Source organism: Ambystoma mexicanum, chromosome 2p, assembly GCF_040938575.1.
Source record: "Ambystoma mexicanum isolate Mex_15411 chromosome 2p, UKY_AmexF1_1, whole genome shotgun sequence".
NCBI lineage: Eukaryota > Metazoa > Chordata > Amphibia > Caudata > Ambystomatidae > Ambystoma > Ambystoma mexicanum.
This window is the reverse complement of record NC_090923.1, coordinates 657,680,162-657,697,580: the sequence shown is the minus strand read 5'-3', so window position 1 is coordinate 657,697,580 and position 17,419 is coordinate 657,680,162. Positions and strand designations below refer to the sequence as shown.

The window sequence follows — 17,419 nt, the reverse complement described above, 5'->3', positions numbered from 1 at the left end:
GAGGCGAAGATTGCCATCATGATGTACTTGGCAGGTACGGAGGTCCAGAAGATATACGACTCCCTTGACATTCCAGTGGCGACATATGACGCAGTCAAGCAAGCGCTAAGGGATCACTTCCTACCATTAGCGAATGTCGATTTTGACAGATTCGTCATGGGGGCTGAAAAGCAACGCAGCGACGAATCACTAGACCATTTTTGTGCCCGTCTGAGACACCTGGCGAGCTCCTGCAGGTGGGCCAATGAAGAGGAAATGGTCCGAAACCAATTATTGCAAGGATGTTGCTCTGGCAAACTCAGGAGGCAAGTCCTGAGAGAACCGGGACTAACCCTCCGGCAAATTCTAGACATGGGGAGGGCGCATGAACTGGCGGAGGCCCGAGGGTCGAAGATGGACGCAGCCACTCATCCCAAATGTGAGGAAGAGGCACTCGCTGTCAGGCGTTTTACGCCGGGAAAGGCCAGATGGACACCGAAACCGGAGGAAAAGACAACAAGATCGGGCTCCCCTCAATCGTGCTCATACTGTGGGTACGATCTCCCTCACAGGGGTGAGTGCCCTGCTAAGTCGAGGACATGTGGCAGATGTGGGGTCCCCGGACACTATGCCAGGATGTGTAGGGCCACTGTGCCCGTGGCGGCCGACAGGGGGCCGGAGAGGTTCGTGAGGAGTGGTGCCCGCACTGTGAAGGGTATATCTTCTCTGGAACAGGAGTTACAGGATATGAACATCGCCGAGGAAGAAGAAGAAGAAGAAGGAGAAATATTCTGTATTTCCAGCATAGCAAGTGGCCCCGGAACTCGACGAAAACCTACATGCACTGTGAACATTGGGGAAGTTCCCACCCCGGTCCTCATCGATACGGGAGCATCGGTATGTGTGCTCGCGGATAGACACTACAATGCACTTGCGGGCCCGCCAGCACTTTCGCCGTCTAGAGCCCAAATATATGCGTTTGGCGAAGATACCCCTCTACCCATCCAAGGAGTGTTCATAGCCCCAATATCCCATGGCAGGAGCAGTATCAAGGCTAGGTTTTTTGTTACCAGCGTGAGCCCGCATTCATTGCTGAGTTGCGCAGCTTCGGAAGCACTCAACCTAGTGCAATTCACATTCGCAGTATACCAGTCGGATCTGAACAGTTTGTTGGCACGCTTTGAGAAACTCTTCAAAGGGATAGGGAAGCTAAAGGCTGAACCTGTACGGCTCCACATCGATAAGTCAGTCAGACCAACGGCACTAAAACATTGTCTGATTCCTTTTCACTTGAGGGCCCAGGTTGAAGAGGAACTACAACTCCTAATAGAACAAGACATTATCGAAAAAGTGGAAGGGCCGACGCCGTGGGTTTCCCCGATTGTTGTTGCCCCAAAGCCCAAGCAACCGGGGGCTGTACGCATCTACGTCGATATGAGACTACCCAATCTGGCCATAAAAAGAGAGCGTCATATCACACCAACTCTGGACGACATCGTTGGCGAGCTTCAAGGAGCCAAATTCTTTTCGAAATTGGACTTAAGAGCAGGGTACCACCAGCTGGAGCTCCACCCAGAGTCCAGATATATCACGACCTTTACAACCCATGAAGGACTGTACCAATATAAGAGGCTCAGTTTCGGAATATCCTCCGCGGCTGAGGTCTTTCAAAATTCCATCAAGGGGGCTCTGTCAGGATTGAAAGGGGTCATAAATATGTCGGATGACATTCTTGTATTCGCCAGGTCGGAGGCGGAGCACATCAAGCGCCTAGAAAACACTTTTCGCAGACTGCACAGCCTTGGGTTAACACTGCACCAGGAAAAGTGCGAGTTCATGAGGGACAGTTTAGAGTTTTTTGGATTCATTTTTCACGCGGGGGGTATATCACCCGATCCGAAGAAAGTGAAGGACATTCGGGAGGCATCATCACCCACGTCCCTGGCGGAAGTTTGCAGCTTTTTAGGCATGGTGACATATTGCGGACGCTTTATTCGTGACTTGGCCTCCATCTCTGAACCGTTAAGAGCTCTCACGAGGAAGGAAGTGGCATGGGCGTGGACTGGAAAAGAGCAGAGAGCGTTCACGGCCATCAAAGAAGCTCTGTCTGAACTAGACACCATGGCGTACTTTGACCCGGCCCGGGAGTCTGAGATAGTGGTGGATGCCAGTCCTGTGGGACTAGGGGCAGTCCTTTTGCAGGCGGATCAGCAGGGAGCAATGAGGCCCATCGCGTATGCCAGTAAGGCACTGACCAGCACCGAGAGGAGGTATTCTCAAATTGAACGTGAAGCCCTTGCCATATTATGGGGCTGTAAACACTTCAGGTTATACATCCTAGGGAAACCGGTTGTAGTTGTGACGGATCACAAACCACTATTGCCCATTCTGGCTGGTGCCTCATCCAAGCCACCACCAAGAATAGAAAGGTGGATGTTATCCCTCATGGAGTACGGGGTAAAACTGGTATACTGCCCAGGGACCCAAAACCCCGCTGACTATTTGTCTCGCCATCCCAGCTCTGGACAGTCAGGGGATACCACGGAAGTTGCAAGCTGTGCGGACACCATTCATTTGGTTGTCGAGTCGGCGCTTCCCATCGCCCTATCGAGAGAAGAGATTGCCAACGAGTCCAACTCTGACGAGGCATTTCTGAGAGCGAAGGAGGCAGTGGCCTCAGGTGCCTGGAAGGACCTTCTCATGAACAATGCCAGGAGAAATGTGGAGGTGCAAAATGACCTGCGGGCATTGTGTAGTGCACGACACGAATTGTCGGTGACGACCGATGGACTACTACTGAGAGGACACAGGATCGTGATTCCCAGATCCCTCACAGCAAAGGTCCTTCAACTGGCTCACAATGGGCATCAGGGGATGACCAGAATGAAGGCACGCCTCAGACTCAAGGTCTGGTTCCCGGATTTAGAGAAGAGGGTTGAAGAATTTGTGAGGACATGCATTCCATGCCAGGCCACCAGCCCAGCGGAAAGAGGTCCACCAGTACAATCCATGGCAAGAAGTGAACTACCCTGGGGGACAGTCCATGCCGACTTCGGCTCCACCGGTCGGGGTCTGTACTTCCTGGTTGTGACCGACCAGTGGTCCCGTTATCCCGAAGTGGAACTGGTCGAATCCACGGCCAGCGATCACACCACCATAGCGATGGACAAGATTTTCGCCACCCATGGTTTCCCCGTGGAATTGTGTTCGGACAATGGGGCACCTTTCCAGGGGCAGGTGTTTGCCCGATACTGTGAAGAAAGGGGAATAAAACACCGCAAAGTCACCCCGTTATGGCCAAGGGCCAATGGCGAGGTAGAGCGCTTCATGCGCACCTTAAACAAGATATTTCGTATATGCGAAAATGGAGGGGAAGACCTCCGAAGGAACCTGTTTGAATTTCTCCGAGAGTATCGTACAACTCTGCACCGATCCACGGGAATTGCCCCGGCGGAAGCGCTCTTTAAAAGGATACCGCGAGGGCTCATACCTGAGTCCGAAGGGCGGGAACCAGGTGTGATAGACAATGAGCAGGTGCAGTCGGACAGAGTGTCCAGGAATGAGAGAGAGACAGTACGGAGAAGGCTCCCCGAGAGGCAGATAGCAGTGGGTGATACCGTATTAGTACGAAATAGAAGGTCGGAGGGCAAGTTATCGACAACCTATGAGACTCAACCGCTGGGTGTAACACATGTGAAGGGTACCATGGTCACAGCAGCCAATGCCAGAGGTACTATTACACGGAATGTATCATTCTTCAAGCGTATCAAGACAGCAGAAGATGATGCGGCGGCGGACCAAGCTCCGGAACAAGAGAGTGAGGCAGAGCACGAAGAGTGCCCTCCAATGGCAGATATGCAGACGGCGGAGGTCCCGGAGGAGACTGCGCCACGATACCCGAGCAGGGCAGGACGAAGGCTGCCCCAGAGGTTCAGAGACTTCATCATGGACCCAGCCCCCTAGAAAGGACATTCTGCTGTTCCAGTTCCTGACGACAAGCAAGTTCTGTTTTGATGTTTTCATGTTCAAATGTTTTGTTTCTGGGGGAAGAGGAGGAGTGTTGTGTACTGGGTACACGTATTACGCATGCGCGAGACTCACGGAGCTCGCGCATGCGCTGTAGAGAAATAAAGGCGGTGCCCCGGCAGTTCGAGCCGGAGACCGGAGCCATCGCACGTCTCCGGCGTGTGTTCTTAGCATGCCTGAGTGCGTGTGCCTGTTTGCGTGCTGGGTGACTCGCGGGGGGCCCGCGAGCATACAAAACCACCCACCCCCCACTCTCTTCCCCACCCACTATACCCTCACCACCCTACCCCCACTTCCTACCCCCACCCACCATACTCCACTCTCTCAAACCCCAAACACTCACCCTACCTCCACTCTCTCTACCCCAACCATACCCACCTCCACTCTCTATACCCCCACTCAACCTACTCCACTCGGCCTACCCCCACTCCCTCTGCCCCCACCCATCCACCTTACCTCCACTGTCTACCCCACCCGCCCTACCCCATTCCCTACCTTCAGGCAGCCAAATCCCACTCTCTACCCCCACAAACCCACCATGCCCCACTCTTTCCCCAACCATCCACCCTACACCCTATGTCTACCCCATCCACCCACGCCCCACTCTCTTCCCCACCAAATATATCCCCACCACCCTACCCCAACACACCCAACTCCACTCTCTCAACCCCCAACCACTCACCCTACCTCCACTCTCTCTACCTTCACCATCCTACCCTACGCCATGCTCCTCATTTGAAGGGGGGTTCCCCATCATCTCCCCAGCTATCTTGTCTCCTGCCCCCACCCACCATTTCGATATCCAACCCATATACTCCTTTAAAAAAAAGTATTTTTATTTTATAACGCGGTTTCTAAGCACAAATCCGGGATTCGAGCCTCTGTTGGTCTGCATGGTCTTGCTTCCAAGGGCAACCGGTTGCCCCTGTGCTATCCTCTGTTCACTTTCCATTCGCTGCCGTTTCCCCACCCCATCTATTCTCTTGCGCCACTTACTCGTGAACCAGACATGGCCCCAAGCCTGTGCCACCATTAGCAGCGCGGTATAAACCTGTGCTGCAAATTCGGCGTAGTTAATACCCAAGCTGCTAATGGCAACACAGTAACTGCTGGCCACCTCATGGAGCACAGCCGCATGACAAAATGATACATGAATTTGCCTTGTAAAATATACAAAAGGAACCCCTCGACTAAGAACAAACACGGCCAAATAAACTGTTCTGCCGGATTGTTCCCACTCAGGAGGGTCACCGAACCTGCCGCTCCAGGGCACGCTAAGTTGTGTTTGATTTGTCCACATCATCGTCTGTGCGCCATGCAAGGTAAAACGTGTAGAGGGCCCAAGCAAAAGAGGCGCGTGGTGCAGGGGTTTGGCGGCAAATGCAGAGTTTCCGGTAGGCCAGACCACTGCTGGGAAGAAGGGCAGCATCTGGATTACACTGCATCCGGGGAGCGCTCAGAACCGAAAGGCGACCTCCAACCTCAATGCCCGACTTCACCCAGAAACAAAAGAACAGCTCAAGTCCTGGCACTTCCGCATTGTTTGGCAACAGATGGCTAAGGGTCCGGCGCGCGATACAAATGCAATAAATACATAAATAAACGTTTGTGTGCAACTTGTTAAATAAAACATAGCCGTGGGTAAGATTATTCAAGAAAGGGCTCAGAACCACAGTTAATGAAGGGCACAGAGCCACAGCCTACAATTGATGAAATAAAATAGGACAGCTTGTGCCTTAGAGCACTTGATCCTGTTCTCACTGCGTGTATGATATGATAGGTTATTTATAACGCGCTTAATACCCAGAGGTTTCTAAGCGCGGACCCAGGGATCGAACCTGTTCGTGTCGTCTTGCTTCCAAGGCGAGCACGTTGCCCCCGGGCTATCCTCCCGAGACCGAGAGTATTACTGTGAATGTGAGCATCTATGACAGCGGCACCCTGCTAATGCAGAGGTGGAGAGAAGTGGAAAGGATTGTGTAATATTGAAAAAGAAATGCTTGCATGCGTGTGGGTAGCAGCATTTCAGGGCATACTTCTGGGGGCCGCTATTCTTTCTTTTTACAGACCACAAACACCTAGTGCTCATGCTGGCAGCACAAAAATGTACCTCAAGACTCGCCAAACTAGCTGCCCAGCGACAAGAGTTTCCATTCAATTTCGACTACGTGGGAGCGGAACAGCCAGGCCGATTGTCTGTCATGGTTGACCAGAGGAGTTGATGGCAAGAGCCCTTTTCTAGAGGGGAGAACGTGTTTCATTTTCAGAGGAAGACATCATGAAGGAAGCCAAGGGCAGCCTAGAAAAGGCAATCGGGATAAGCTATATTTCACAAGAATCCACCTACGGAAAGTGGGAGAATACGCAATCAACATCTGCCCAGATGTGCAATGCCTTTCCATCCTGTTGCATACATACCCCAAAGTTGCTTCAGAAACGGTTGCTAAAGAGGAGGACTTGCATTTCAGAAATGTGCATTTGTTTTTTGAATTTTGTTTAAAAAAATGAATGCACTATGGTTAGATTACAAACCTTTTGCACATACAATTCATATATTCTTCAATAAAAGTCTGCATTACACCCGAAGATTTTACTGTACCTTTTAACATAGGAGAGCAATATCCCATCAAAGACTCGCCGTTCTTTTGGTCATAGATTGTCAGGTAAATGGAGCTTCTCAATACTCTCCACACGGTCATCAAAGAGGTAAGTCGCAGCTCACAGCAAAATGCCTCGGACGGTATGCTTTGAGGTAATACAAGAGTTTTTTTCTCCATATTTTACCCTCCATTCACTGGAGCTATGACACCTATTTTTCTCTTTTTGACCAAATGCCTCCAAACCATATAGAATGCATGATACCAGGTTTGATGTGTAAAGGTTTAGGAAGCCATCCATTGAATACGCTCCTTGCAAGGATATAAATGCTTGAATTAGACCAACTTTCTTCATTATTCTCGGTGTAATTGATTTTGCTAAAACTAATTCAGTTAATCAAGAGTTAATCAAAACCCCCAAATATACATACTGTTCAACAGTTTCTATCACTGAGCAACCCATTTTCCACACACATGTAAATGGTTTTTGTTTTGTTATAGACGGATTCTAGGACAACCCACTGGTTTTTGAATAGCACACCAGAGCGTCTATACTATGCTGTAGTCCAATAGGCATCCTGTCCAACAGAACAGTGCCGACCGCGTAGGGGAGCCTGGACAATGGGCTGGCACCAATACAGGGCAGAACATTCCTAACAATCTCCAAGGTCTCCTCCATATCGACATATAGATTATAGAGTACTGGTGCCAGCACGCAGCCCTGCTTTACTCCATGAATCGTTTTTATGCCTGCTGACAAAGTCCCCTCCATATCGAGTCTTACATTGACAGAATTATCTTGATACAGCTGCTTCATCGTCAGAAGGATAGAGGGGTCACAGCCCCAAGTAGACAGTTTGTCCCAAACTTTGCCACACAGAAGCAAACGCTGTAGTTTAGTCTACAAAGCATACGTACAACCTTAAACCCCTAGTTAGCAAGGTAGTTCTCATCAAGTACAGCAGACTGCATAGATTGTATGAGAGCCCCATCCCTTTTCTAAACCCCGTCTACTGCATACTTAAAAGTATTCTATCTTTTACCCAGTCATCTCATTTAGGTAGAATACAGGTGGCAAAAATCTAATACATAGTCAATTAATGCCAATAGTCTGTCATTTCTGGGATTGCCTCTCTCTCCTCTTTTGCAAACAGGCACCAAGTAGGCCCATTTCCAGCTATCAGGAATAGTACCCGAAAGAGCCACCTTCTTAATTATACCTTGCAACAAACCAGCCCAATAAGGTGCAGATAATTTGAAAACTGCATTGGATAACCCATCTGGGCCAGGATCGCGTGAAGCCTTGAGTTTTATAATAACGTCTAATAGATCCTTTTCCGTGAAAGTATACCAATCACTATTATAGGTCTTACCCAGATCATTTCCAGTGGAGGTAGCATACATCAAAGACTCCTGATCATTCTATTAAAGTGATTGGACAAATTCGACCCAAGACTTCCTGGATATACAACTTTTTTCCTGGTAATGACTGTCTTTAATATGTTTATTAGCCAGATGCCAAAATGTACGATTTTCTCGACCCCCCACGGCTCCATAAATAATACTCTAAATAATATAATGCTTTGACATTTTATGCCCTCTCATCCAATTTGTATATGAGGTTTTGGCCCTTCGAATCGCCTTCAACTTCCCGCCTCGGTCAGGAATCCATCTCTTTATATGTCTTGGCTCAGATCTATAGTCCTCTTCCTGGAAATGTGTGATGGCCCACCACCGATGCTCTAAAAATACTCATGACCCTCAGAATTCCGGAAGCGCACTCACTGCTGGCCAGCGATGGACAAAAATATGTAAATAGTGGTTCAGTGTCGGGCCTGCAGAGTGTGATCGTAAGACAAGAGACTCACCACGTGACAAGTCCGGGAGGCCCGTTGTGGCCATAGAGACAAGAGACTCACCACCTAAGGAGGCGGTTGCCAAAGAGACAAGAGATCCCCTGGCAACCTGTGGAACAATCTCAGTGTCACTGTTATAGAACTGCTAGGTAAAATGTACAATGGACTTAAATATGGTATTGGCAAACCATTGGCCAAGCATTAAAGTCACTCAGTGACTGGCCAAATTCGCTGCATGCACACAGTACACAATTTCTGACTCCACAAAAGTGACTTGTAACCCCCCAGAGGCCAGTGGTGAGAGCACATTTTCTAGACTGATGCTATCATGGTAGTGGACCTCCTACCCAAGTGGATAGGACTACATTTTTACATTTTGTAAGTGTCATTTTCACCAGAACACAATTGTCATTCTGCAAAGATATCGCCGAGAGCTGTTCACCATGAATGGTGTGCAGCTAGTGTAAGTGTCCTATGCAATAAATTACTTCATTGAATGCAGCATGAAGCACAGAATAGTCGCACACTCCTCCTCCCCCGCCAACGAACAGGTGAGGCGAGTAAGCCGCTTAGTAAAAAAGCAGTCTGCAATTCGCTGCAACAACATTTTGAAAAGATGAATAGTAAACCACAAATGAGCACAGAAGTTGCACTTTGTCTCACACTGAACACCTTGGCAGGAGTGAGGATATTTCAGTTGATGACAGCATTTAACAGACCTGATTACCTCGTGGATGCCTGGCATCTGCGAAGACATCAACGTACGTGTACAAGATACGTGCTGTGTGAAGAAAGACCGGAAAAGAGGAGACAGGAGAAGCATGAAAAACAACTCCCTCTGAGAGCATTCAGGGGATGATGTTGAAATAATGCTTCTAACGAAGATGAGACAAGATGGTGATATTCAAGTACAGCTAACCGAGATAGTGTAGCTGAAATGGGCAAGAACTATGTCGCTGCCCATAATGACTACATACTCTATGGAAATGTGTCTCCGTGTAACAGCAGAAGAACAATAGCACCAAAAGGAGAGGTATTTTTGAGACATTTTACTGAGGGAAAACTACAAGGGGAAAGGGAATAGTTTCTTACCTGTAACTCCATTTCTCCAGCATTGGTATCTTTCATGGATTAACATGCTTAGAATATTCCCCGTCGTCAGATTGGGACCCCTCGGTACACATATATAGCCTTTCCCAATAGGAAAACTTCCGACACTTTTGTGTCCTATCTACGTCCTTTTTGGACCCGCCTACGCATGCTCCGTAGGCCGTCCCCGTATAAGAGGCCCGACCCGCGGTTCCCCTTCAGATTTCGGCCCCTCCAAAGTAGGAAGGGTTAAATTTATCAATTAAATACATTACATTCTGGGGAGGTTGGCGGGCGCATGTGAATCCATGAAAGATACCAATGCTGGAGAAATGGAGTTACAGGTAAGAAACTATTCCCTTCTCCAGCATTGGATCTTTCATGGATTCACATGCTTAGAATAGATTGTATAGCAGTAACACTTGAGACGGCGGTGAGAATGTAATGTAATATACCCGCAACATACTACACAATGCATATGTACAGTAGGAATAAGTTACAGCATATATCCTTACCCACCTAAAATAAACTGTCATTAAAAAGGTAGACAACAGATTCTCCACAGCGTGGAGCTTACCTTACTGAAACAGATGGCGCAGGACAGCTCTTCCCATCTGCACCTCGTCCGCAAGCTGCCTGGCAAGGCAGTAGTGGCGGGTAAACGTGTGGGGCACTGACCATGCCGCAGCTTGGCATATGTCCGTCAACGGAATTCCTGCCCATAAAGCTGTTGAGGAGGACATCAATCTTGTATAATGGGCTCTAGGATGTCCTTGCAGTGGCCTTCCGGCCTTAGAGTGACAAAACGCAATCGTCGATGAGACCCATCGAGCCAATCCTTGTCGAAGTTTATGGCGAATCCCAGCTGTTGTAGAAGCTGCATGGTGGCTTGTAAACTTGTGTTGGTCGACGCTGGGGAGGATCCCCTTACCAGCCAGTCATCGAGGTATGGGTATACATGGTGGCCTTGCTTCCTTAGCCAGGCCGCTACTGGAGCCAGGCATTTCGTGAACGTTCTGGGGGAGGTCTTGAGCCCAAAAGGAAGAACCGTGAATTGGTAGTGAGTCCGCCCTATTACAAATCTTAGGAATTTCCTGTGTTTCCGACACATTGGAATATGGAAATACGCGTCCTGTAAAACCAGGGACGCTAGAAAATCCACCTCTTGAACGGCGCGGATCACTTCCTGCAGAGTGAGCATCTTGAATTTTAGGCTCTTTAAAGATTTGTTGAGATCGCGTAGTTCTAAAATGGGACGCCATTTGCCGTTCAGCTTTTTTACGATGAAGTATCTTGAGTAGACTCCTTGACCTCTCTGTGATGTTGGAACTAATTCTATCACGCCCTTTGCTAACATGAGTGTTACCTCTTGTTGCAGTATCTTCAGATGGGAATGAGCGGTGAACGCAGGTGGAATTTGCGGAGGGCTGTGTTTGAATTGTAGAGAGTGTCCGTTTCTTATAGTATCCAGCACCCAACGATCCGTCGTTATTCGTTCCCATTCGTCGACATATGCTGAAACTCTTCCCCCCAGATCGGTGTGTTGTATGTCACTGCTGATCTTTATTTTGCTTGTCTCTCGACGACGACGGATATGATGGTCTTTTCCTGGAAGTCTGGAAGTTCCGGCGACGGTTTGCCGTTTGGGAGGCACGTCTGTATCCCTGGGAGGGGTAAGCTGATCTGCCAAAGGATCTGTCTCCAGATGCAGAGAATCTTGAATTACCTGAAGCCCCTCTAAAGGGACGAAAAGACTTGTAGTTTCTGCCACTCTAGAGGGCACCAAATGAACGTGCCATGTCCGAGTCCTCTTTCATTCCCTTTAGGGCTTCGTCCGCCTTCTCGCCGAAAAGAAGGTCTTCATCAAAGGGCATATCTAAAACTTTGTATTGTACTTCTGGCCTGAAGTAGGTACACTTAAGCCATGACTGTCGACGTAATAGGACCCCATTATTGACTTGCTTGAAGCCTGACTCAGCGAGGTCCACCGCGATGTTTATTGCGTGATTTGGGGCTTCCTCACCTTCTCGGACGAGTAACATCGCTGCCTTCCTATGCTCTTCCGGAAGATGATCAAGCAACGGAGCTAGCCTGTGCCACATCTCCCTATCGTATCTGGCAACAATTGCCAGAGAGTTTGCGGCCTTTACTGTGGTCGCTCCCACGGATAGCACTTTTTTGCCAAAGGCATCTTGGCGTCTCGCTTCGTTCTCAGGAGGAGTCGTGCACTTGTGCTGGGCCTTCGCCTTCCTCGTCGCTGCCGCCGACACCACCGAGTCTGGCGTTGGTTGGGAGGATAAACACTTGGGGGTAGACTCTGGAGCCTTAAACTTTTTTTCCAGGCGTCCTTTCACTGCCGGCTCTGAAAACGGGTGACGCATTGTCTGCAACCCCTCCTTCCATACATGGTCTAGTATTGGTATCGAGAACACAGACCTCCTTCTCTTACCCATGTGGTCGAACAAAAAACAGTCCTTTTTCTGATCCTCCTGGGACAAACCAAATTCTTTGCATGCCTTCTCTATCATAGAATGGAATGACGCAATGTCGTCCGGAGGGGACGGGTGAGCTGGGCTTCTAGGGGTTTCCAACTCCACCTCTGACTCCCAGGTTGGATTCTTGGAGGGGGATGATGAGATATCCGACATGGCTCCCCTGTCAGACTCCGAATCTGGCAGCTCACCTTCCTCTTGTGCCAGTGCTGAGATTGGCGTGCGTAGGTGCGTCGGTTGACGGGACGGGCCCGGCTCGTCGACGGGTGACTGTGGCAGGTTTGCCTGAGGTAGTCTCTGGTCCAACGACTGTAACAACGATTGAAGCGTGTACAGAATTTCCAACGACAAAACAGATTGAGGATTGAGAAGAGGGGCAGATACCGGTATAACGGATCCCCTCGTCGACGACTTATCAGCCACTCGTAGCCCTAGGTCTGCTGGGCCAGCTATTCTCTCATTCTCGTCCTCCGAGGACAGCAACACAGCCTGTTCTTGTAGTAAAGTATCCGGGGGGATCGGATCAAAAACCTCAGGCCTCCAGGCCTCCTGCAGAAGCCCCGTCGACGAGGCCATCGTCGACGACGTTGTCGTTGGGACGGTGGATGCCACCTGCGTAAGTGGCAGGGTGGAGGCCTATGAATGGGCCGCCGTCGACGACGGTGACTTAGCAGGTGGTTTTGGCGGTCCCGCCTTTTCGACACTTGGCTTGCTTTTACTCGACTCTCGACTCGTGGTCGATCTATGATGATCGCCCGAGGAGGATTTCCTTTCCTTTGATGAAGATGATTTCTTTGACGAGGAGTCTCTAGTTGAGTGACTTCCAGACGACTCTTTTTACGTCGGTAGAGATTTCTTCGCCGGTGGTTCCGACGAGGTAGCGCGGCGTGATGTTTTCGCCGATTGTGTGGAGCCTACCTCCGAAGGGGGGTATGCCCCCGCTCCATCAATCAGCCATGCCACCAGTCGTCGACTGCGGTCTTTGAGGGTTTTTTGAGAAAACCCTTTGCATATGTCGCAGTTATCCGCCGAATGATGAGGGTGGAGGCAATATATACAATCCATATGTCCATCCCCCTCGTAAACTTTTTTCAAGCCGCAAGTCGCGCATGGGCGGAACAGCGCTTTTCCTGACACGGAGGACATTTTCTGTACTCAAATTCCAGTAATGCAACCTTGTACAAAATAGTAAGACAACGCGAGGAGATCCCACTACTTTGGAGACGGTTGAAATCTGAAGGGGAACCGCGGGGGCGGGCATCTTATACGGGGACGGCCTACGGAGCATGTGTAGGCGGGTCCAAAAAGGACGTAGATAGGACACAAAAGTGTCGGAAGTTTTCCTATTGGGAAAGGCTATATATGTGTACCGAGGGGTCCCAGTCTGACGACGGGGAATATTCTAAGCATGTGAATCCATGAAAGATCCAATGCTGGAGAACAACAGAAACATTGGGAACAGTAACACTCAAGCCAACAACAATGCAGAGATCGAAATGGACATCCGAGGAGGAGCTAGAGGAAGCGAGGAGATGATGATGTAGCCATCGGTCCAAGAAAACCCTGTGCCGTTCTCACCCAAGAAGTATGAGGAGAAACAATCCAGAAGAGAGGAGAAAATGCCAAGCAGATTCAAGGACTGTTGTCTGTGTCCCTGCAGGAGAGCCATGGGAGAGCACGCATGCGCTAAGATGGAGCACGCCGTCATGTGGCATTAAGAGCGAGGCGCAGAGAAGAAAAAGACTCAACGGCTGGGCACTCATTACGCAAATGACAGCTTTGCAATGCAGTGGCTCCACGCTGCAAGAATATGACAAGAGCAGTATTACAATATATAATCAAAAAAGAGATGTCCAGTGATTCTTTGTGGAGTTAGAGTGTACAACAGAGCATTGGTAGAGTACAACAGCATAGTTGGGCTGGACCCCTTCAGCAACAGCATCCTCAAAACCAACATCGCGGGTGATAGACTATGGCGAGGATGTAGGGACATCACCTATGATTCATAAAGTTATATGCTGCATAATGAAATGGAAAGTTTTTTAATGCACATGACATGTTGCATGGTCACTTAGCTCAATTATGGAACAGTCACTTATGAGATATGGTTCTCTCCTAAAAGAAAAATACATTAGCGATATACTAAAACATTTGATGGGAGTGTGGGATTGCTTGGCATATGGGCCTTGACTTTGTAAGGAGTATGACTGCGCATCTGCTTTGGTTCCCCCTATGCCTTGGGTCTGTGGCCATAGTGGTCCCACTTGTTGCTGAATGTTTGACTGTCGGAATAGACGGCACTCTGTTCTTTGGTACCCAGAGAGGGAGACTTGCTTAGACATGAGATCTAGGGTTTGCCCGCGCTAGTTTTGACAGCTGCTGCCAGCATCTGGGGCATGGCTGCCACCAGCTGATCTGTTCGTGCCTGCTTGGAGCTTGGCAGGAGCTCTCCTAGGGCTTAATCTTCTGCCATCCCACCCTAAAGACAGGAGGGCATTGCTGTTGCTAGATCTAGAAAAGATGAGGGGCTAAGCTAATGTCGGGACTGGTGGGACTCGGGGCTAGCTAGCATTTTGGTTGTAGCATCTGAGCTTCTATCAGGGGCTACAACCAAAACATTTTGGGCTATAGCCCCCTTAGCCCCACCCCCTAGCAACACCTCTACAGGAGGGCAGGAGCTAACTCATTATTACTTATTTCATTTGCCATATAAGGGTGAAACGATTTGCTGGCTGAACCTGGATACAAACATGGGACCTACAGCTTACACAGATGATTCTTCAGCTGTTGCATAAACCAACTAAGCTTTCTTACAACGCATATTTAAATCATCTTTTCTGTGGGTTTATGCACCAAGAAACAGCCGAAAGAAATGCAGGTTGGTAGATGGAAGTCGAAGTATAATTTCAAAAAGGCAGACTATTGAGTGAGTCACTCACAGGCAGTGTGTGTGATGTCATTTCCTATCCTGTTGTTTCCTGTGATGCTGTTTCCCATAATGTCACTTCCTTTGGTTACCCCTCCCTATTGCCTTGCCTAGAATACATTTTAAACTTGCCCTCCTGCTTGCCCCCCCCACTAGAATATCACAATGGTGAAACCCCTGAATGGAGGTTAGTCAGCCAGTGAAGCGACTGAAGCTGAGGAAGAACACTAGATCCATCATAGGGATGCCTGTATACTTGGGATCCTTTATTTCTTGGCAGCAACCCAAAGCTTCCATGGTCCCTACTCTTTTCAATGGGGTGTCATCCCATAAATTGATGGCAGCTATTGACAGGATTTTCTGGGTCCGCGTTTGCAGGATTACTGGCAGTTCGAGGACTTCTGCCAAGAAAGAATTTCTCTGAGCATTTTGTGCTGGAGATCAAGGCTGAGGTTTATGAAGTGTTTTAGTTAATTTCACCCCAGGTGACAACCCTGTCTCGTTAGGTTTACTAAGTAGAGGCACCAACATTCGTAGGGGTCTTCAAACTTTTATTTATTGAGGACAGTCAACAGTTCCCCAAGTACAGCTCATCCCATCAAGCCCCTGGTCCCAAATGAAATGGTAGATATAGGTGCATGGAACCGTAGAACTATATTAGATCACTGCTATCTAGAAAAGTGTAAAGAAACCTATCTAAGCCTTAGAGCCTCCCAAAGAGAACTATGGGGGCAATTAGGTGTCTGTAAATTGGACATCCTGTCTCAAACTTTTAGCACCTCTGAGTTGGGTTCCCTAAAATCAAGCATGAGTGCATGAGAGGAGGAAACGTCTGCATCGGAGGACGGAGAATTGCTGTGAGGCATGAAGGGAGCAGTGCAGGGGTGTGTGGATGTACCACAGAAGCATTAGGAGACAGATGAAAAGAGCAAGGTACACAAGGGGAGGTGGGGGTGAGGATCCAGAAAGCACTCAGAGAGTTTGCAATGGTCCAGCCCTTGGGGGCAAGAATTACAGAATTACATGTTAACAAACATTAGTGCCCAGAATTTCTCCCTCATTTTTGGCTGAGCAACCATAACATTCTCAAAATGGTGAAAATAGGAGAAATTAACATTTAGACCTCTATATGTAAACATCACACACCTGTCCTGTGTGTGCTATCTTCTCTCCGTCTCTCTTTCTCTCTCTGTTATTCTCTACCTTTTGTCTCTCTACCTCTGCACATGACTGACGAATCGGAAAAGAGCTACCAGTAGAGAAATCTACTTCACAGCAACTAACCTACACACATTATATATTTTCCAGCAACTTCTTTGAACCGAGTTCCTCATCAGTCTGACTACTTTTATGGGCTCAGAAAAGTAATTTCCCCTTACTCGGACATAGTCACTAATCTTGACCTTAAATCGAAATACTGATTTCCTGACATCATTCTGTTCTTTGCTGATCACTAGCTTGTCTTCGATGCATACATTTTAACTTCAACCTATGCCACTCTTCTGAAAGTCTTCATGCAAGGTGGGCATAACCCGGTAGTAACTCAAATGGCACAAGAGTTTAGTAATATGTCTGCTCAATGTGATTACTTTTTCTCTGATTTCTTCCTTCCCACCTTTAACATTCTTCCTTTTTCTATTTTATCTAGTGTAGTAGAGCAATGTCATTCAAAGTAGTTTGAAATAAAAAGTAATGGCCAGTGTCAATAATAGGAAACTACAATCTCTAAATGACTATAGAAGTATGAATTGTTTTATGAAAGGGAATTATTGAATGCAAAGTCTGTCACCACAAAAAGACATTTATAAGAACAGAAAATGTCCTTGACATAAATTAACACCCAACATTTCTGTCAATACTCAACCACAACACAATAAAGTGCTACAATATACAATGCATATATTTGTCGACAAATGATAACATTAAATTAAAAAAAACTGAACAAATCAGACATAAATAAGCAACAATCAAATGTGTCCAAGAGTTTCAAATGATACAGTTTATTGGACACTGAAAAGGTAATGTGACTCACAATCATTGGACAAATATTCTTGAAATCCATTGAAGAAGGACTGCAGTTGACTACATCAATATAGGACATGAATCAAACTAAAGATCGGATCAACCCATAGTACATTAATCAAATCGATTCAATGGGCCTTATTCTTGTTGACTTCGTCAAGAGAGAATACTGCCAGCCAAATCAAAACATTGGATAAATCAATGCATAGAACATTCATCACTAAAATCAATTCATCCATTCGTTGGACATTGATCTTAATCAATTCATTGTACATTGATCTTTATGTGGTCTAGGACATTAGTTGCGGTCAATGTGTACAATGTTTCAACGTTCAATAATTATCGCCTTCATCAGAACCAAAAATGTGGTACTGGTAGCATCAGTGGCACGTTTTCAAACTAACAAGAAAGTAGACTAATTGCTTGCTGAAT

At 47.8% G+C, this 17,419-nt stretch overlaps 1 protein-coding gene across 2 annotated transcripts in view; it reads left to right on the top strand.

Annotated features, from left to right (window-relative positions):
* RINL (Ras and Rab interactor like) overlaps positions 1-17,419 on the top strand; it is a 219,398-nt gene that overhangs the window by 133,663 nt on the left and 68,316 nt on the right. The window lies entirely within an intron of this gene.